Here is a 20,962-nt window from a genome sequence, read left to right on the forward strand (position 1 = left end):
ACATTCTACTACACTGTGCTACCTAGAAAATAATTGGGGAAGGTTCTGTCTTACCTCTTGGATAATTTATACTCTAGGACCCAGCTGTACTAATGACCTAAGACAACATGGTGTTAAGAGGAGACTAAGGCCCAAGGAAAACTATACATGAAATTCTAGAGGGACAAGTTCTATCCCTTTGGAGAAAGTCAAGAATAACGTCATGATTAACATAGCATTTGAGATGGGATTTGAAGGATGAGCAAAATATTAATAGGAAAAATGGTAGGATTGAGCATGGGGAGTGGGAGGTGGGCAGATTTTTCAGGTGGACTTAGCAGGAATCAAGGCATGGGGCCAGAAGCAGAGATGTGTTTGGGAAAGAACAATTCTGAAGGTACAAAATCCTACAAGTTAATGCAGTGCCCTCACACACTCCTCAATAATCTGCCTTTCTTCTTTCCTCTCCAGGTTATACATCTGGCATGACAGAGATCATTAGTTGTCTCCTAATACCTATATATCTTTTCATCCTTAGTAGTAAAACCTTCCATGTTTAGCTGGACACATGGCCACCCGGAAGTAGACATTTCCCAACCTTCTTTGCAGTTAGGCCATGCCATTAAGTTCTGTCCAATGGAATGTAAGTGAAATTGTCAATTACGACTCCCAGGAAGTGTCCTTAACAGTAACTTTATTTTCTTTTTAACCTTTTCTCTATTCTTTTCCTGGAATGTAGATAAGATACACTGATGGCTAGAGCTGTAACTACCATGTTGTATCATGAGGTTGGAGCCGTGCGCTGAGAGTGGTAGAGCAGCAAGGTAGGAGCCATGAGCTGGAAATAGCCAGGTCTCTGGGGATCATGGAAACCCCATGTGAACTGCTCTGAATTTCTCAAAGAAATAAATTTCTACTTTGTTTAAGACAGTGTTATCTTGGGTTTTCTGTCCTTCACAGGGAACTCAATCTTTACTAAGACTCCTGGTCTCAGTTGGGTGAGTTTATCAGTTTTGCCCCAGATACTTGCCCTTATCTGTTGGTTTTCCACCACATTATTGTGGACAGATCTTTCTTCCTTCTTGCTTGTGTTATCTGCTAGAGCATTCTTTCTAATGTAATCGTCTCACTCCCCTGCTTAAAATCCTTCAAGGTCTTACTAACATTGCCAGTTGATATTATCTGCCTTTTTTGATTTAAGGCCCATTTTCAAATACTAGAATTTTTGGCATACAATCCAAGGGATTAAAAGATGAATGTGGCTCTCCCTCTCCCTCTTCTTTTTTCTGTCTCCCTCTGTTGCCGAAGCTGGACTGTACTGTCGTGATCTCGGCTCGCTGCAACCTCCCTGCCTCGGGCTCCAGTGATTCTCCTGCCTCGGCCTGCCGAGTGCCTGGGATTGCAGGTACGTGCCGCCATGCCTGACTGGTTTTTGTATTTTGGGTGGAGATGGGGTTTCGCTGTGTTGACCGGGCTGGTCTCCAGCTCCTGGCCTCGGGTGATCTGCCCGCCTCGGCCTCCCGAGGTGCTGGGATTGCAGATGGAGTCTCGCTCACTCAATGCTCAATGTTGCTCAGGCTGGAGTGCAGTGGCGTGATCTGGGCTCCCTACAACCTCCACCTCCCAGCCGCCTGCCTTGGCCTCCTAAAGTGCTAAGATTACAGCCTCTGCCCCGCCGCCACCCCGTCTAGGAAGTGAGGAGCGTCTCTGCCTGGCCGCCCATCATCTGGGATGTGAGGAGCCCCTCTGCCCGGCCGCCCCGTCTGGGAAGTGAGGAGCGCCTCTGCCCGGCCACCATCCCGTATAGGAGGTGAGGAGCGCCTCTGCCTGGCCGCCCATGCTCTGGGATGTGAGGAGCGCCTCTGCCTGGCTGCCCCGTCTGGGAGGTGAGGAGCGCCTCTGCCCGGCTGCTACCCCGTCTGGGAGGAAGTGAGGAGCGCCTCTGCCCAACCACCCCGTCTGGAAATTGAGGAGCGCCTCTACCCGGCCGCCCCGTCTGGAAAGTGAGGAGCGCCTCTGCCCGGCCGCCCCGTCTGGGAGATGAGGAGCGCCTATGCCCGGCCACCCAACGTCTGGGAGGAAGTGAGGAGCACCTCTGCCTGGCCGCCCCATCTGGGAGATGAGGAGCACCTCTGCCCGGCCGCCCATCGTCTGGGAGGTGAGGAGCGCCTCTGCCCGGCCGCCCATCGTCTGGGAAGTGAGGAGGACCTCTGCCCGGCCGCCCCGTCTGGGAGTTGAGGAGCGCCTCTGCCCGGCCGCCCTGTCTGGGAGGTGTATCCAACAGCTCCGAAGATTCAGCGACCATCGGGAGTGGGCCATGAGGACGATGGCGGTTTTGTTGAAAAGAAGGGGGGGAAGTGTGGGGAAAGGAAGGAGAGATCAGATTGTTGCTGTGTCTGTGTAGAAAGATGTGGGCATAGGAGACTCCATTTTGTTCTGACTAGGAGAAATTCTTCTGCCTTGGGATGCTGTTGATCTATGGCCTTTCCCCCAGCCCCATGCTCTCTGAAACATGTGCTGTGTCAACTCAGGGTTAAATGGATTAAGGGCGGTGCAAGATGTGCTTTGTTAAACAGATGCTTGAAGGCAGCATGCTCTTTAAGAGTCATCACCACTCCCTAATCTCAAGTACCCAGGGACAGAAACACTGCAGAAGGCTGCAGGGACCTCTGCCTAGGAAAACCAGAGACCTTTGTTCATGTGTTTATCGCCTGACCTTCTCTCCAGTATTATCCTATGACCCTGCCACATCCCCCTCTCCGAGAAACACCCAAGAATCATCAATAAATACTTCATAAAAATAAAAAATTAAAAAAATAAATAAATAAAAAAAGATGAATGTGGGCTTTTTTTTTTTTTAAAGAAAGCTTTGGCAATTTTTTTTTAAATAACCAGTTATTCACAGTATATTATAATACTGTTATATTTGTATGCTTTTATGATTTTTTAAATCTGAAATTATATTAAAATGAAAGATGAGTCTCATTTCTTGTATAAGTTCACTTTTTTTGTTGTTGTTATTTTGGCATTTGATATTTGTAAAAGTTGAGAATCCTAATTTTCTGAGAAATGACATGGAAGACTGCAGCAGTACCTCTGGACTCCACAGTTGGGTGCTCTTCGAGACCATGTTGCCATTTAAACAAAATGGTTTCCTCCCTTCGCTCTGCCTGCTGATGTGGTCTAGCTAGCTCCTGATTAAACTCTGCCTCTTGCCTCTTTTTTACAGAAATGTGTATCCTCTACATGCATCAAAACATCACACTATACCCCATAAATACATATGCTTTTTATGTCAATAAAAAAAAAGTGTATCCCCCTTTATACCAAGTTAAATCACTCACACTCTCTTATTATCTTCAAAGTAGTATAAACCCCCAGTTGTTGTTGTTTTTGAGGCAGAGTCTCTCTCTGTCGCCAGGCTGGAGTGCAGTGGCACGATCTCGGCTCACTGCAAGCTCCGCCTCCCGGGTTCACGCCATTCTCCTGCTTCAGCCTCCTGAGTAGCTGGGACTACAGGCGCCCGCCACCACGTCCGGCTAATTTTTTGTATTTCTAATAGAGATAGGGTTTCACCGTGTTAGCCAGGATGGTCTCAATCTCCTGACCTCGTGATCCGCCCACCTCGGCCTCCCAAAGTGCTGGGATTACAGGCGTGAGCCACTGCACCCGGCCATAAACCCCCAGTTTTAAATTAAACATTTCTTTTTGTTTTATTCTTTTTTTTTTTTTTTTTTTGACAGGGTCTTACTCTATCACCCAGGCTGAAGTGCAGTGGCACGATCTCAGATCATTGCAACCTCTGCCTCCTGGGCGCAAGGGATCCTCCACCTGAGCCTTCTGAGTAGCTGGGACCACAGGTACAATCCACTACACCGAGCTAATTTTTGTATTTTTGGTTTGTTTGCTTGTTTGTTTTGTAGAGACAGAGTTTTGCCATGTTGCCCAGGCTGGTCTCGCGCTCCTGAGCTCAAGCAATGTGCCCATCTCGGCCTCCCGAAGTGCTGGTATGGCAGGCCAGGTCCACTAACGCAGGCCTCCATAACAACTGTTTCAGTACTGACTGAGTGGTTAAATTAAATATTAAAAGCCAGTACCCTTATACAAAGGCTGGAGTGTAACAAAAGCCCACCAAGAGTTTTGCCTAGGCCTTTCCTGAACCTTAAAGCTTGATTAAACAAGTTTATTGGGAGTCTGAAGGAACTCCCCAAACCTCCGTGATTTAGCAGGAGACAAGTTAAGGGTAATCACCCCAGCACCTGCACCCATTTAGATTAATTTACTGACGCTCCACAGGAAGGTCTTCAAGACTCAGACCTTAGTTATAGACGGAAAGAAGTTAATCACTTACGTCTTTAGATGAATGCACACTTACATGTAGACATATAGCTTAGAAGGTATATAAGCTCTGGAAAACTTTGTAATTTTGAGTTGGTCTGGTGATAATTTCCAGGCCTTCTCCTTAGAAAAAAATAAAGGTCACTATTCCTGTAACCGGTTACAGAAATAAAAACCCTCTTCCTCCCCAGTTCACCTGCATCTCATTATTGGGCCACGAGAAATAGCAGCCTGACCCTCAGTTTGGTCCAAGAACACTGGGATTACTAACGTGAGCCACCATGCTCAGCTAAATCAAACTGATTTCTATATATTGGTCCACAGCAATGTTCATGATTGACAAATGACCAGTCTTATTGTGGCCACCAGGTCTGTCAGGATCTTGATCCTGCTTACCATTCCCATCTCACACTTCATTCTTCCCCCAAAGCACTCTATCCTTGAACTGCACCTTCACATCAGCCTATCTCACAACTCCACTTCTTCGCTTTTGTGTTATTTCTCCAGAAACATGTTGCTCCTCTTTGCTTTCTCCACATTCTGCCTGGAAAACTCCCTCACTGGCGACCTGCAGTAGTTGGCAAAGTGAGAACATGTCGGGTAGACCCGGGAGGTGAATTGAAGGGGAAGGCAGGGACTCGACTTGAAAGAATCTCACATGCCTTGAGAAGGAGCCTGGAACTTACCTTTAAGGCTGCAAGAAGTCGACGAGTCTTAACTGGGATATGCATGGTCGGTACTTGTCTTTTAGAAAGATTTCTCTGTGGCAGCATGGAAGACAGATTAGAGGAGGTGTAGACAGGAGGAGAGAAAATAAACTCCCAAGCCCATGCATCCTCTTGCCCTCTTCCCTTGTTGCTTTAAAAGACAAACATGCGCCTGTAGTCCCAGCTACTCGGGAGGCTGAGGCAGGAGAATGGCGTGAACCCCGGGGGGCGGAGCCTGCAGTGAGCCGAGATCGCGCCACTGCACTCCAGCCTGGGCGACAGCGAGGCTCTGTTTCAAAAAACAAACAAACAAACAAACATGTAGTTCTTTTCCATTTAGAGAGTTTTATTGGTGATTATTACAGGAAAACGACGGGAGAGAGAACAAAAGTAGGAGCTGCAGCAATTCTCAGGTGAGAGATGATGGTGGCTTGGACCCAGGAGTCAGCAGTAGCATTAGTAAGAAGTGATCAAATTCAGCATAAATTTTGAAGGCAGACCTACTAGGATTTCTTGGCAGTTTAGATACGGAGTATGAAGGAAAGGGAGGAGTCAAAGATAATGCCAAGACTTTTGACCTGATAAACCAGGAAAATGTAGTAGGATTAGCTGAGAAGGAGAGATTGTGGGAGAAGCAGACTGGAGTGGGCGAGGGTAAATTCAGGAGTCCAGTCCTTTTTTTCCCCTAATTTTATTTACTTATTTATTTAGAGACAGCAGTCTTGCTATGTTGCCCAGGCTGATCATGAACTCCTGGCCTCAAACCATCCTCCTGCCTCAGCCTCCCAAAGTGGTGGGATTACAGGTGTGAGCCACTGTGCCCAACTCGATCTTTCACATATTCAATCTGAGGTGTCTGTGATTCGAGTGGAGGTGCTGAGTAGGCAGTTGGACATATGAGTATGAGTCCAGAAGAAAAGCTGGAACTGGGCTGGAGATACACATTGGGGAGTTCAGCATGTGGATGGCACAGGGGGAAGAAGAGACGCTAGCCTTGGAGACTGGAAAGGAATGGCCTCGATGAAGAAGGAAAACCAAGGAAGTCCGTGTCTTGGATGACAAGTGACGTCTGGAAAAATAAAGGAGCATTGTGGTCAGGGAGCCTGATGAAATTCTGACTATGGATGACTCACTGATTTGTGTAAAAAGGGGGAAGAGAATTTATTCTAAAAATTTGTTCATATCTACATAAAATACTTCTGGAGGGATGCTCAAGAAACTCATGGTATTGTTTGCCTGTGTGGACAGAGAAGGAAGGCCAAGGAACAGAGGTGAGAAGTAGATATTTCAACTGAATAATCTTGTAAGCCTTTTGAATTTTAATGTTAATATATTTCCCACTCAAAAGGGTTATTTATTGATATGAAAAAAATAAAGGTCACTGGAATCCCAAACCACAAACAGAAACAGCCCTTGCTGACTTCCTGTGGACTTCATAGTGTCTACCACTGGCCTCACGGGACTCTGCAGCTTCCACTTGAGTGGCTCCATACACCCTGCGTCAGCCATGCTGAACCAAGGTGTTCAAGCTCTCTGCACTCTCTTGCCCTTCCTTGAGCCTGCATGCCCTTGCCACTCCCACTCTTCCCGCAACCTTGGCAGGGCTCTCCTCCTACCCTTCAGGACTCTGCCCCCCACCCTCCAGTCTGGGCTAGAGTCTAGTAGAATCTCCCTCGCTAAGAGAACAAGGTGCATGTGACACCCTTCTCTTCCTCCCTTCAGTGTGTGAGCAAACAGAAGAAATGATTTTAGCCACAATTTTAATGTTCACCTTACAACATAGTTGAGGCAATCCTGACCAGTTTCTCCATCTTCTGTGAAATTTCTTCTTCCTTGTGCAGCCATGCGGATGAATTCTATATTTATAGTCACATCTCCAGTCTGTTCTGCATGTCAAGAAAAGGTTTGGGACCGGGCGCGGCAGCTCATGCCTGTAATCCCAGCGCTTTGGGAGGCCAAGGTGGGCAGATCACCAGGTCAGGAGATCAGGAGCATGTTGGCCAACATGGTGAAAACCCATCGCTACTAAAAATATAAAAATTAGCTGGGCGTGGTGGCGCACACCTGTAGTTCCAGCTATTTGGGAGGCTAAGGCAGGAGAATTGCTTGAACCCAGGAGGCAGAGATTGTAGTGAGCCGAGATCACACCACTGCACTACAGCCTGGTGACAGAGCAAGACTCCATCTCAAAAAAAAAAAAAAAAAAACCAAGGTTTCGGCAGCTGGGAAGGCCAAAATGAAAAAGTTCTGCCAATTTTGTAAAATAGCATAAGTGGTCTCCTCCCAGATCCCTTTCTGGCACCCCACCCCACCCCATGGTTGACCGCAGACAGAGTCTGGAAAGCCCCCCCAGCCACCCGTGTCTCCTCCAACACAGTTCTGTCTTTTATTTCTCTGCTTGTGTCCTTGGGAGGGACTGGCCTGAAACAAATAGGCTATCAAGCTGTCCTGAGTTGGAGCCAGACAGTGCCCACCATCACATGGCCTTCTCTCTTAGGTCTCACAAAGTGTGTTTGAAGATCAGCAGCATCTGTACCTCCTAGAAGCCTCATCAGAAATGCAGATCTTGGCCGGGGCGGTGACTCACGCCTGTAATCCCAACACTTTGGGCCGTGGTGGGCGGATCATTTGAGGTCAGGAGTTTGAGACCAGCCTGACCAACATGGCAAAACCCAGTCTCTACCAAAAATACAAAAATTAGCTGGGCATCGTGGTGTGCATACCTGTAATCCCAGCTACTTGGGAGGCTGAGTCTGAGGCATGGCGCGCACCTATAATCCCAGCTCCTTGGGAGGCTGAGGCAGGAAAATTGCTTGAACCCAGGATGTGGAGTTTGCAGTGAGCCGAGATCATACCACTGCACTCCAGCCTGGGCAACAGAGCAAGACTCCGTCTCAACAAAAAAAAAAAAAAAAAAAAGCAGATATCAGGCCTGTCCTGACCTACTGGATCAGAATCCACATTTTATCCAGATCCCCAGGTGATCTGTGTGCATTTTAAATGAGATCACTGCCTTAGAGGCTCAAGAAATACTTTTGGCATTGGAGAAAAATCAGTTCAAGTGTTAATCAAACATGTCAGGACTACTTCTCTTGGGGTCCACTGCCCTGGACCCCCAAATCATTACTCTCTTAATATCCTAGTGTTATCCTCAACAAAGCATTTACCACACTGCATCATTGTCAGTTTACTTGTCAGCCTTCCCTACTACATGGTGTGTCTTTAAGACCCTGATTGTATATTCTCCCTCTCAGCACATGTCTGTTGTATGAATGAACAAATGTATAAATGAGCGAATGAGATTTCACATGAGGTTCCAGGCATCCTTTTATTCAGTGTTTCACTCTGTGTTGACTTTGCAGCCAAGAAAAAGCCACCTTCTGCACTTGCCCTTGACCTCGACCTCTGATGCCACCAGGCAATATGTTTGTTTGTGATACAGAATGCCCTTGCCAGCCCACCCCCCAACTAATGGTAAACACTTTTAAAAACATTGTTATTGAAGCATACTATCCATTCATAAAAATGCACATATTATAAGTGTATAGCTCATTGAACTTTATAAACTGAGCATGCCAGTGCAGTCAGAACCCAGATCAGAAACAGAACATTACCACCACTGCACTGTTGCCTCCCTTAAGTTCCCTTTCAGTCTCTATAAATCCTACTTCCTAGGGGTAACCACTGCCTGACTTCCAATAGCATATTACCTTGACCTGTTCGGCTATTTGTCTTTCCTTTGCATAAACAGACACATACAGTATATTCTGTCATGCCTGGCTCCTTGGCTCAACATTCCTTTTGCAAGATTTCTCCATAATGTTGTGTGTACATCTAGGCTGTGCATTCTCACTGCTGTACAGTGTTCCATGTGTGGATATATCATGATTTACTTATCCTTTCAACCGTGGATAGACAAGTGGGTGATTTCCAGTTCTGAGTTATTATTATGAATTGTGCTGCTATGGACATTCTGGTACGTGTCTTTCAGTGAACACATTGTAGCCAGGTTTTGACATGCTGCTTTGAAGTTTAGACAGTTGCACCCTGCCAGGAGATTTCCTTTAAGACCCCTGCACCAAGCCAGAAACATTCACTGCACTGCAGCAACCTGATTCTGTAGTTGTTGACACAAATCCAACACCCTTCTCCCTACCCCAGCTTGGGTAGGGGTTAAAAGTAGATGAAGTAGGGAGGGAAGCTGTTTTCAAGTTATGAGAAAAAGTTCTTTACAACTGCTGGCCTTGATCATACTTTATTTTCCTCTCACTCACTTCCGTTTCTTTTCCAGGTAAGCCTGATTGCAAGCTTCATTGTACCTGTTTCTTTCTGACTCAGAGATTCCAGCTCAGCTTACATTTTTCCCACTAAGTAGGCAGTGATATTTCATCACAGCAGGTACTTACACCTTTTGTTCTGATGACTTAAAGCACAAGTAGGTTTTGATAAGTGCTTGCAGGGTTTCATTTTCAAAAGTCCTATTTCTGTGTCATATTTGTTGGCTTTGAGCCCAGTTTCTCTTGCTCTGCCAACAGAGCAGGTTATGCCTATTTGCTCATGGAAATAACATTTTCATGAGCAAAGGCTAACCCAAAATGCTTTCCTCCTAAACGTTCTTCTCATCTACAAATCCATGTTTGAGGAACTATTATTTTGTCATTTCTTACAAAAGGCTTTTATTTGAAATTCAAAGTTGAGTAAACCCATGGAAGAGACTCACATGGTTGACTCACTCTCTGCCCTCTCCTGCACATGTGTCTCAGGATTTCTTAAACCCAGCCAAGCACTTCCGCAAACCTCCCAGACCTGACCTCCTCCTCCCTTCCAAGCCGCTTCCCCTTGGCTTCCAAAGCAGCCCCCTTCTCCTTTCTTCCTCACACACACCCTGCACCCCACTCAGCTCTAACCAACCAATGCACGGTACTGGAAGGCCCTCCATACCCACTTTTCTTACCTCTGCTCACTGCCCCCCTTCGCCATAGATATATTTCCAGTGTATTTTTCTCTCTTTTGGTCATTAATTCTTGTGAACATGAACTTCACATACCTATGTATGTATGTATGTATGTGTATGTATATACACATACATATATGCATGCAGTTAATCCTCATTATTCATGGATTTGGTGTTTACAAGTTTGCCTACTTGCCAAAATTTATTTGTTATTCCAAAATCAATATTTACAGAGCTTTTGTGGTCACTCTTGGACACACTCAGAGCTGTGAAAATTTGAGTCTCCGGAGGCACACGGTCTCAACTGAGGTTAAACAAAGTGACCCTCTGCCTTCCTGCTTCTGCGCTTATACTGTACACAAGTGTCTTTTTGCAGTCTAGTGTCACCTTGTTTACACATTTTTGTGCTTTTCGTTGGTGATTTTGCAGTTTAAAATATTCCCCAAGTGGGTGCTGAAGTGCTGTATAGGGTTAAGTTCAAGAAGGCTGCGATGTGCTTTAGGGACAAAGTGTGTGTGTTAGATAAGCTGCATTAAGCATGAGTTACAGTGCTGTTGGCTGTGATTTCAATGTTAATGAATCAACTATATATTACAAAAGTGTCTTTAAACAGAAAAACATATACAATGAGATTTTGTGTTGATTGACGAAAATGTGAACAGAGGCTCTCAGGAACCTACTATATTTCCCCTGGGAGCAAAGGTTCAGGATTCACTAATGCAATGTTTATGAACTTTCTAGGATATAATTACTGCAAAATCATGAGAATCGACTGTATATATTTCTTGTCCTTCTGGTTAGTTTGTATTTGTTTCTTTATACCTCCCTCACTCTGTTCCCAAAGAAGTAGAGGGGGCAGTTTCTTCCAGGTATACCTTACAATTCTGTTGTCTCTATTGCAGCCCCCAGCTCAGTACAAACAACATAGTAGGTCCTCAAAAGATTCAAAAGGAATAAAAGACAGGAGTGGAGAAAGGAAGGAAGGAACAAAAGAAGGAAAGATGGCAGAACGAAAAGACGCACCATGGAAGCTGAGGGTGCTGCTTATCTAAGTGGGCATGGCTTCCCAGAACTTCTCATCTCTCACTCCTTAAATGCTTCCTCTTTATTTCATTGAATCATTGAAGTAGAATAATATAATATCAGAAATCAAGTTATATTTTATGACAGATTTGGCTTTTTCTGCTGCTCTTTACAAAATCTAACAGAACAAACCTTCCAGTTTCTTTGATTTTTTTTCAAACTTTTCTTCTCCCTCTCCTCATCCTCTACTCCTTGATCTTCACTTGGAGAGGGACAATTCTAGAACTCCCAAACTCTAGGCCAAAAGGAAGTGGGCAATCATGGCAAGCATAAACACACCTATGGCAAGTTATCAGACATCTTTTGTGGGTACTGAACAGCAGGGATGCCCACTTGTCCCTTGGAAGTTTGCAAACGTACTGGGAAAATGGGGACTATAAAATTAAACCACCAAAGATCAGTGTTGGAGACTGAATATTTAAAGGGTATCCAGGTGGACCAGTCACAAACACTGCAGGAGCTCAATGGAGACATCAGTGGGCATCTTCCTGGAAGCAGTGAGGCTTGCATGGAAATAAAAAACAGGGGGTTCTAATTTTTGTTATTGTTCACCAATATCAGCAAAAAAGGTGGACACACCCTCAATAAATGTTTGCAAATTCTTTACATGTGCTAATTAATCATATCTCAAGATGCAAAATACATTGAGGGCAAGGTTTACTCTTAACAATGGTCAATGTAAATCCTTACTTTAAATAAGCATCTTATAATTATGATTTGCATGGGGGGCACCTTTTGTCAGATCTTATTTGTCATCATTATTTTGTTTTGTTTGTTAATGCACTCATCTTGGAGTAGGAGAATTATTAGGTCTGCTAATCTTTCTCATTGCTCACTGTTATTTTGTTATGGCAGCTCAAGCTAAGACAGAAATTGGTACCAGGATGGGTGCTGCTATAACAAATGTATAAAAATAGCAAAGACATGGAATCAACCTAGGTGCCCATCAGTGATGGATTGGAAAAGAAAATGTGGTACATATACACAATGGAATACTATACAGCCATAAAAAAGCTGTCCTTTGCAGCAACATGGATGCAGCTAGAGGCCATTATCTTAAGTGAATTAACACAGAAACAAAATTAAATACTGCATGTTTTCACTTATAAGTGGGAGGGAGATAAACACAGGGTACACACAGGCATAAAGATAGAAACAACAGACACAGGGGACTCCAAAAGGGGAAAGGGAAGGAGGGAGGAAAGAGAGTTGAAAAACTACCTATTGGGTACTATGTTCATGTTCACCATTTGGGTGACAGTTCAGCAGAAGCCCAAACCTCAGCATTAGGCAATATATTCATGTAACAAACCTGTACATGTACCTCCTGAATCTCAAATTAAAATAATGATAATAATAATAAAGGCCAAAGTATTTCAGAGGGAGGAAGAATTTGCATGGTGAAATTTGCATAGTGAAATTGGCATCCATATGGTGCATAAGGGATATCTTTGGATCTTCTGAATTACATTATATACATTTTTTTAAATTAAAATAAATTCTAAAAATGTGGAAGCAGTGATGATGCAGGGTGATGGGTGAAGGCTAAAAGAGTTTTGAGATACATGCTAGAAAAAGCCAAGGTTGCTGTGAAAAAATTGCTAAAGATGATTCTGGTGAGGACTTAAAAAGAGCTTCTGTCTTCCTTCTTTGAGGATGCGTAAATAATCGTGAACAGAATGCTAGCAGAAATATAGGTGGCAAAGGCTATTCTGTGAGGCCTCAGATGGAAATGAGGAACATGTTATTGGACAATGGAGAAAATCCTTTTTATAAAGTGGCAAAGAACTTACTGAATTGTGTTTGTGTTCTAGTGTTTTGTGGACGGTAGAACTTTCAAACAATGAAATTGGATAGTTGGCTGAGGCCATTTCTAAGCAGAGTGCTGAAAGAGCAGCTTGGTTCCTCTTGACTACTGATAATAAAATTTAAGATGAGAGAAATGAATTGAAGAAGAAATTGTTAATCAAAAAAGAACCAGCACTTAAAGATTTGGAAAATTCTTAGCCTGTCCTTATTGCAAAAAAAAATGAGAAACCATGTTCAGAAGAGTTAGGCCAGGCATGGTGGCTCATGCCTATAATCCCAGCACTTTGGGATGCCAAGGCAGGCAGATTACTTGAGCTCAGGAGTTCAAGACCAGCCTGGGCAACATGGTGAGACCCCATCTCTATTTTAAAAAATAAAAAAAGAAAAGAAAAGAAGAGATTATTAAGAGTGTAGCTGGTCACCCATTTGATAAGGAGAGTAGTGTGAGTATAAACCATGGGCCTAATCAGCCATCTCAACAGAAGCCAGAAATAGAGTTGGGATTATTCCAGGAGAAATAATGCTTTAGTCCCCTGCCAGTTGGGACTAAAAGGAAAAGAGAAAACAAGATGGAATGAAGTAAGGCTGTGAATATGCAACATCCTTCAGGAAAAGAGAAAACAAGATGGAATGAAGTAAGGCTGTGAATATGCAATACCCTTCAGGAAAAGAGAGGAAGGATCCCAAAGGCAATTCAGACATCATCAGGGCTGCTACTCCCACCACAGGCCCAGAGTGCACAGGCCCCGGGAACAAGGCTGCCTCCATCTTGGTTTCAAAGAGTGGGACTGCTACTCAGCACTCATGTGGGTGTGGCCCTCACAGAGAGCCATGTGGGCAGTACTACACTGAGCTGAAGAAGCAGGGACACCCCACTGAAAGATGGGGGTGATACCTTCCAGTGGTTCTGGAAGGGAGGACCACCACCCCAGTGGGCCTACAGGGCAGAGCATTGTTTGAGCCAAAGAGGATTGTATTTCAGTTTTAAGACCTAATGAAGTTTGCCTTCTAGATTTTGGATTTCTTGGTACTTGTCACCCCTTTCTACCTTTCAATTTCTCCCTTTTGGAATAGGAATATCTATCCTGAGCCTGTTCCATCATTGTATTTTGGAAGCACATAACTTGTCTGGTTTCATAGATTCACAGTTGGAAAGGAATTTTGCCTTAGGGTGAATTTTGAGTCTCACTCATATTGGATTTACATGATATTTAGATGAGACTTTAAACTTTAGAGTTGATGCTGGAATGAGTTGACTTTTGAGACTGTTAAGATGGAATATATTTTAAATGCAAGGAGGATGTGAATTTTGAGAGGGACAAAGGACAGAATATTATGAACTAAACGTTTAAGTCTCCCCCAAATTCATATATTGAAGCTCTAACCCCCAATGTGAGGGTATTATGAGGTGAGGTCTTTGGGAGGTAATTAGGTTTGGATGAGGTCATGAGGGTAGATCCCTTGTGATGGAATCAGTGCCCTTATAAGAAGAAGAGAGACTAGAGCTTCCTCTCTCTGCCATGTGAAGATACAGCAAGAAGGTGGCCATCTGCAAGCCAGGAAAAGAGGCCATGCCAAACACTGAATCTGCTCACAGTCTGAACTTGAACTTGTCAGCCTCCAGAACTGTGAGAAATGAATATCTGTTGTTTAAGCCACCCAGTCTATAATATTTTGTTTTGGCAGCCTTAGCTGACTCAGGCACTCACTTATGCTTACATTCTAACTTCTAAATTAAGGCTGCAATATATGAAACATGATCATAGAACTTGTAATTATCTGAGGATCCAGAAAATCATGAGCCTGCACAAGGTTTATCCAGAGGCAGAGGAAATACCAGTTCACTGAGAAAAATTAAAGGGACAGTAGAAGAATAAAATATAGTTGTTTATAATTCTATGTTACAAATTATGCTTGTGAAGCCAGTTACATAAATAATCTTAAAGATTTAATAGTTTCTGCCTGCATCCAAATAATTGCCACGTGCCTATGTCCACACTACTTTGGAAACCTCTAATGGATGAATGTGTAAAGTTTGGATGGGTATTTGAGAGGGAAAATACTTCTTATGAGGTTGACAGTTATAAGCAAAGTTAGGAACAAAAAGCAAATTCAGAAAAAAATTCATCTTTTGTTATGGTCTAAATGTTTGTGTAACCCCCAAAATTTATATGTTGAAATCCTAACCCCCAAGGTGATGGTACTGGCAGACGCGGCCTTTGATGAATGGAATTCGTGCTCTTACAAAAGGGACTTCAGAGAGCTTGTATGCCCTTCCACCATGTGAAGACACAGGAAGAAGGCACCATCTATGAACCAGAAAATGGGCCCTCACCAGACGTCACATCTGCTGGCATCTTTATCGTGGCTTCTCAGCCTCCAAAATTGTGAGAAATAAATTTCTGTTGTGCATAAGCTACCCAGTCTATGGTATTTTGTTATAGCAGCCTGAATGGACTAAGACACACTTATTGAACCCCCACGTGTTTTTCCGAAGAATGAATGCTTCACATTTTACACAAGATGTCTGTGTGCACTGGGGCCATCTAGTCTACCCTGACCTGGTGATCAGTGCAGGGAATCATTGAAGTTTCCCATTCTCTAAAAGTGGAGGAAATGGCAGCCATGGGGAAGCTGCCTTTTGCTAACACAATTGAGCCGTGAAAATAATATACAACTATTTTTGTTATATTCCAGTGGTCACACAGAGAAACCCCAATACAATAGGAGGGAGGGCATGCCAAAAAGCCATGAGTACCAGGAGGGGTGATCACTGGGAGACTCCTTGGAAGCTGGCTGCCACCGTGAAGCATTATCTCTGTTTTACAGAGGAGAAACAGAAGCTCCAATAAATAATTGCTCAAGTCAACTCAACTTGGAACAGGCAGGTCTGGGGTTCAAACGCAGACAATGAGACCCCAGAACACATCCTTTTAGAGCACTGCCCTATACACTGGCCTTACCACAGGCCTTTTTTTCTAACTTCCTCTCTTCCCCTCACCGCGCAAAACATTGCAAATGAGATTTTTCCTTTTTCTTAGACCATTTCAAAAGTCATTGTTACTTAAGGGTGGAGGTTGGAAGATTTCCAAATAATAAAATATACAGAGAATATCTAACCAAAGTTCCTAACACATACACAATTCAGAAAATGTAACTCACAGACAAGGGAAAACAAGACCATTGACCCAATTTCAGAGCTTGATGTTTACAAAATGAACACAAGGCAGTGTGGGTTGTATGCGCGTTCTGGTCAGTTTCTCTCCTTTGGGGTTGTTTGGGTCAGCCGGTTGTCTCATGAGACTGGGTGGGCTAAATTGAGCAACATTTTGCTATAATAAGTCTGCAAGATTAGACCTTAGGCAACAAAAGCCGGAAGGAGAAACTACATTTCCTATAAAATGTGGAACTGTGGGATAACAGTGTAACAACACTATGACTACAAAGAGGGAAATTTATATATGAGAAGGAATTGGATTGTGTGTTACCTATATAAATGATCATGAGAAAGTCGTGTTGTTCTTTTGTTGTGATCTGTTAAACCAAATTTATAGTGCATTGAACCAAATAATTGTAGGCCATTATTTTAAAGTAGGTTGTAGCACAGCATGAATTAATAATCACACCAATTTTATTTTACTTCATTGGATTAATTTAGCAATTGTTTTTAGCACTTCCTGTATCCCAGGCCCTCTTCTACACACTTTAAATGTATTAACACATTTCAATTAATCCTGGCAACAGCCTGAGAGGTAGGTACTATTACTATTCCCATTTTACAGATGGTGAACTGAAGCATGGCGCAATTAAGTAAGCAGCCAAGATTCAACTGGGATTCAAACCAAGCAACCTGGCTCCACAATCTACCTTTTTAATCTGGCTCTCTGCCTTGTGCAAAAAGATGGTGAGTTAGTCCGTTCTCGCACTGCTATAAAGAAATACCTGCCGGGCGCGGTGGCTCCCGCCTGTAATCCCAACACTTTCGGAGGCCGAGGCGGGTGGATCACGAGGTCAGGAATTCAACGCCAGCCTGGCCAAGATGGTGAAACCCGTCTCTACTAAAAATACAAAAATTAGCCAGGTGTAGTGGCAGGCATCTGTAATCCCAGCTACTCGGGAGGCTGAGGCAGAGAATTGCTTGAACCAGGGAGGCGGAGGTGGCAGTGAGCCGGGACTGCGCCACTGCACTCCAGCCTGGGCGGCAGAGCAAGACTGTCTCAAAAAAAAAAAAAAGAAAAGAAGCCGGGCACGGTGACTCACGCCTGTAATCCCAGCACTTTGGGAGGCCGAGGCGGGCGGATCACGAGGTCAGGAATTCAAGATCAGCCTGGCTTATGGTGAAACCCCATCTCTACTAAAAATACAAAAATTAGCCGGGTGTGGTGGCAGGTGCCTGTAATCCCAGCTACTCGGGAGGCTGAGGAAGGAGAATCACTTGAACCCAGGAGGCGGAGGTTGCAGTGAGTCGAGATCGCACCACTGTACTCCAGTCTGGGTGACAGAGCAAACTCCATCTCAAAAAAAAAAAAAAAAAAAAAAAAAGAAAGAAAGAGAAGAAAAAAGAAATACCTGAGAGTGGGTAATTTACAAAGAAAGGGGATTGGCCGGGAGCGGTGGCTCATGCCTGTAATCCCAGCACTTTGGGAGGCCAAGGCGGGTGGATCATGAGGTCAGGAGATCGAGACCATCCTGGCTAACATGGTGAAACCCCGTCTCTACTAAAAATACAAAAAATTAGCCGGGCGTGGTGGCGGGCGCCTGTAGTCACAGCTACTCCGGAGGCTGAGGCAGGAGAATGGCGTGAACCCGGGAGGCGGAGCTTGCAGTGAGCCGAGATTGCACCACTGCAGTCCGGCCTGGGCGAAAGAGCGGGACTCCGTCTCAAAAAAAAAAAAAAAAAAAGAAGAAAGGAGGTTTAATTGGCTCATGGTTCTGCAGGCTTCACAGGAATCATGGTGGCTTCTGCTTCTGGGGAGGCCTCAGGAAGCTTCCAATCATGGCGGAAGGCAAAGGGGGTGCCAGGTGTCTCACATAGTGGGAGCAAGAGCAAGAGAGAGCTAGAGAGGAGGTGATGTACACTTTTAAAAAACCTAATCTCACAGGCACTCACTATCACGGGAACAGCACCAAGGGGATGATGCTAAACCATTCATGAGAAATCCGCCCCCATGATCCAATCACCTCCTCGCCAGGCCCCACCTCTGACACTGGGGACTACAATTCCACATGGATTTGATGGGAACACACACCCAAGCCATGTCCGATGGACACATAGTTTATTTTCTTTTGTGACTCTGCATAGGCCATTCTTGCCACTGGGACCCCTTCCCTCCCAATCCTCCTGGCTTTCCCTGCCTGTCAGCAAACTCCTGCTCCTTTTTCAAGCATCAACTCGGATTTACCCTCTGCTGTGATGTCTTCCGTGACTCACATACAGATTAAGGCACCTGTTTATTGTGTTCTCAATATGTCTTACCCATACTATAGAAATATTTGTTGTTTTTTATCTACCTAGTGTTAAATTAAATAAGCATGAGGCCATTGGCCAGAGGCTCTCTCCATATTTTGAGTTTCTGTGGAACAAACAGCAACCTAATAGCATGTAAACAAACTGAAACCTAATTTAGGAGTATATTTTTGTAACATATAGCCTGGTTTCAGCCAATCACAGAGAAGCTCCAGCCAATGATAAGCACCCAATTGATGAGACCAGGCCCAATAAGGCAGATGCCTAGCTGTTGCCAATCAAGTGGTTTCTCTACATTGCTTTTGTGTTCACCCTAGAAAAGCTCATTGTTCACAATACCAAGTGGAATTTTCTGAACCTTTTCTGGTTCTGAGTGCTGCCTGATTCATGAATCATTCTTTGCCTAAATAAACTCTGTTAAATTTAATTTGTCTAAACTGTTTCTTTTAACACTAGCTTCTATTCTGCCTTCTCTGACAAGAGTTCAGCAACCCATCCCACCCCCACCCCGTTCTTTGGGTGTAGCCCATGTGATTTAAGTCTAGCCAATCAGAGCGCTAAGAAGCTACAGTTCAGAGGTGATCATGTGACCCAGGTTCATCTAATTAGAGTGAATCCTGGGACTGAGCATGAGCAGCTGGGAAGAAACACACAAGTTTTTATTGCAAGCCTGGAGCCGCCAGCAGACCACATACTGCCTGAGCATGAAGCAAAAATAAAGAGAGTGAAAGGAATGAGAGAGAGTGAGAAAGAGTCTGCTGGTGACATTATTTGATCCTCTGAATCATGCCTTACTTAAATTCAAGATATATTCTTGAATTTTGTGCATTCTTTAGATTTTGTGCATTTACAAATCCCCTTTTTGAGCTTAAACCTGCTTGAGTTATCTATCATTTGCAACCGAAGGAACATTAACCAATACATACATTTCACTATGTATCTGTGTCTATATATCTATATGTATTTCATTTTACCAAGGTGTCTCCCTACTAACCATAATTCTTTGAGAGCAGTAGATGCTCAATATTTGTCAAATGAATTCAGCTGAAGAGTGTTTTGAAGGAGACTGACCTTAGAGGAGGGACATTTTAGGAAGGCTAATGGACTTAGTGCAAGATGTGATCAAGGGACTCAACCAAGTTGAAGAGTAGGATTGAAAGGGAAGGGACAAATACCAAAGAAAGATTTAACAAGGCAGTGATACAGAGTGGGGTGGAGCAATAGTTAGATTAAAGCCTGAGTGCTACCCTGTTCTGCATATTTGTGTCTTTTGGTGTCTCTTTAGCAGCCAACCTAAATTAAAAGTTTATTGTACTGGCTGATTATTGCCTGTCTAAATCACCCATCTCTGCTAGTTTATCACAAGTGAAAAAATTAATGATAGAGAATCAGAGACTCACATATAAGCAAATAAGCATGATTATTACAAGAAAGAGCTTTTATTGAACAATACCTTCAGATCTTCATAAGAATAGGGGTAGAAGTTTGGAGGCCCACATAACTCAAGTTTGCAGTAAAGGCTGCTCCTGGGCAACTTAATGGAGCATAAACTGCCAGCAACAGTCCCAAATGAAATGGAGACCGGAAGGTGAAGTTGTCCTTCCTTTCTCTAACCACCAGGCAAGAGGACACTTGGAAGGTGTGAGTAGCAGCACCCAAAAACCAGCTGCAGGACTCAGTGGAAGGGAGGAATAAGGTCACTCTTAAAATCCTATCACCTCACATAGAAAAATAGCTAAGTCCTAATTAAACTCAACATCGCCACTCTCAGCTTATCCCTGAGACAGGTCAGGAGGAGAGGGACCATTTGCTTTGCTCTGGGATTGTTGCACTTCTGCAATCTGACTTTGTAAAAAAAAAAAAAATTAATTTAAACAGTTGCTACCATATTGGATAGTGTAGTTTGATTGTTTCTTTCTCTCGTCCCTCCCTGCTCTGCCTTCTATGTATTTACCACCCCTCTTGCAGAAATGCTCTTGTGGAATGTGGCTTTTTTTTTTTTTTTTTTTGAGATGGACTCTCACTCTCGTCGCTCAGGCTGGAGTGCAGTGGCACAATCTCGGCTCACTGCAACCTCTGTCTCCCGGGTTCAAGCGATTCTCCTGTCTCAGCCTCTCAGGTAGCTGGGATTACAGGTGCCCACCACCATGCCCAGCTAATTTTTATATTTTTAGTAGAGACGGGGGTCTCATCATGTTGGCCAGGCTGGTCTCGAACTCCTGACCTCATGTGATCCACCCGCCTTGGCCCCTTAAAGTGCTGGGATTATGGATGTGAGCCACCGTGCTCAGCTGGCTTTCTACTTTTTTTTTTTTTTTTTTAAGAGATGGGGGGTCTTACTCTGTTACCCAAGCAGTGGCTTGATCATAGCTCTCTGCAGCCTTGAACTCCTGGGCTCAAGCAATCCTCCCACCTCAGCCTCCAGAATAGCTGGGATTACATGTGTAAGCCACTGCACTCGGCTAATTCTTTAGTGTTTTGTAGAGATGAGGGTCTTGCTCTGTTTTGGTCTTGAACTCCTAGGGTCTCTATGTTGCCCAGGTTGGTCTCAAGCCCCTGGGCTCAAGTGATCCTCCCACTTCAGCTTCCCAAAGTGCTGGGATTACAGGTGTAAACCACTGTACT

At 44.1% G+C, this 20,962-nt stretch overlaps 2 long non-coding RNA genes across 2 annotated transcripts; both read left to right on the forward strand.

The window, feature by feature from the left end:
* Positions 1-134: 134 nt before the first annotated feature.
* LOC134759529 (uncharacterized) lies at positions 135-3,840 on the forward strand. Its single transcript, XR_010135815.1, has 4 exons — positions 135-803; positions 940-977; positions 1,288-1,384; positions 3,723-3,840. It is a non-coding gene; the product is annotated as an uncharacterized LOC134759529 (long non-coding RNA).
* Positions 3,841-5,288: 1,448 nt separating this feature from the next.
* Positions 5,289-11,542, forward strand: LOC129049197 (uncharacterized). Its single transcript, XR_010135814.1, has 4 exons — positions 5,289-5,437; positions 8,387-8,498; positions 9,316-9,422; positions 10,881-11,542. It is a non-coding gene; the product is annotated as an uncharacterized LOC129049197 (long non-coding RNA).
* Positions 11,543-20,962: the final 9,420 nt, after the last annotated feature.

The sequence above is a fragment of the Pongo abelii genome, chromosome 10, assembly GCF_028885655.2.
Source record: "Pongo abelii isolate AG06213 chromosome 10, NHGRI_mPonAbe1-v2.0_pri, whole genome shotgun sequence".
Classification (NCBI taxonomy): Eukaryota; Metazoa; Chordata; class Mammalia; order Primates; family Hominidae; genus Pongo; species Pongo abelii.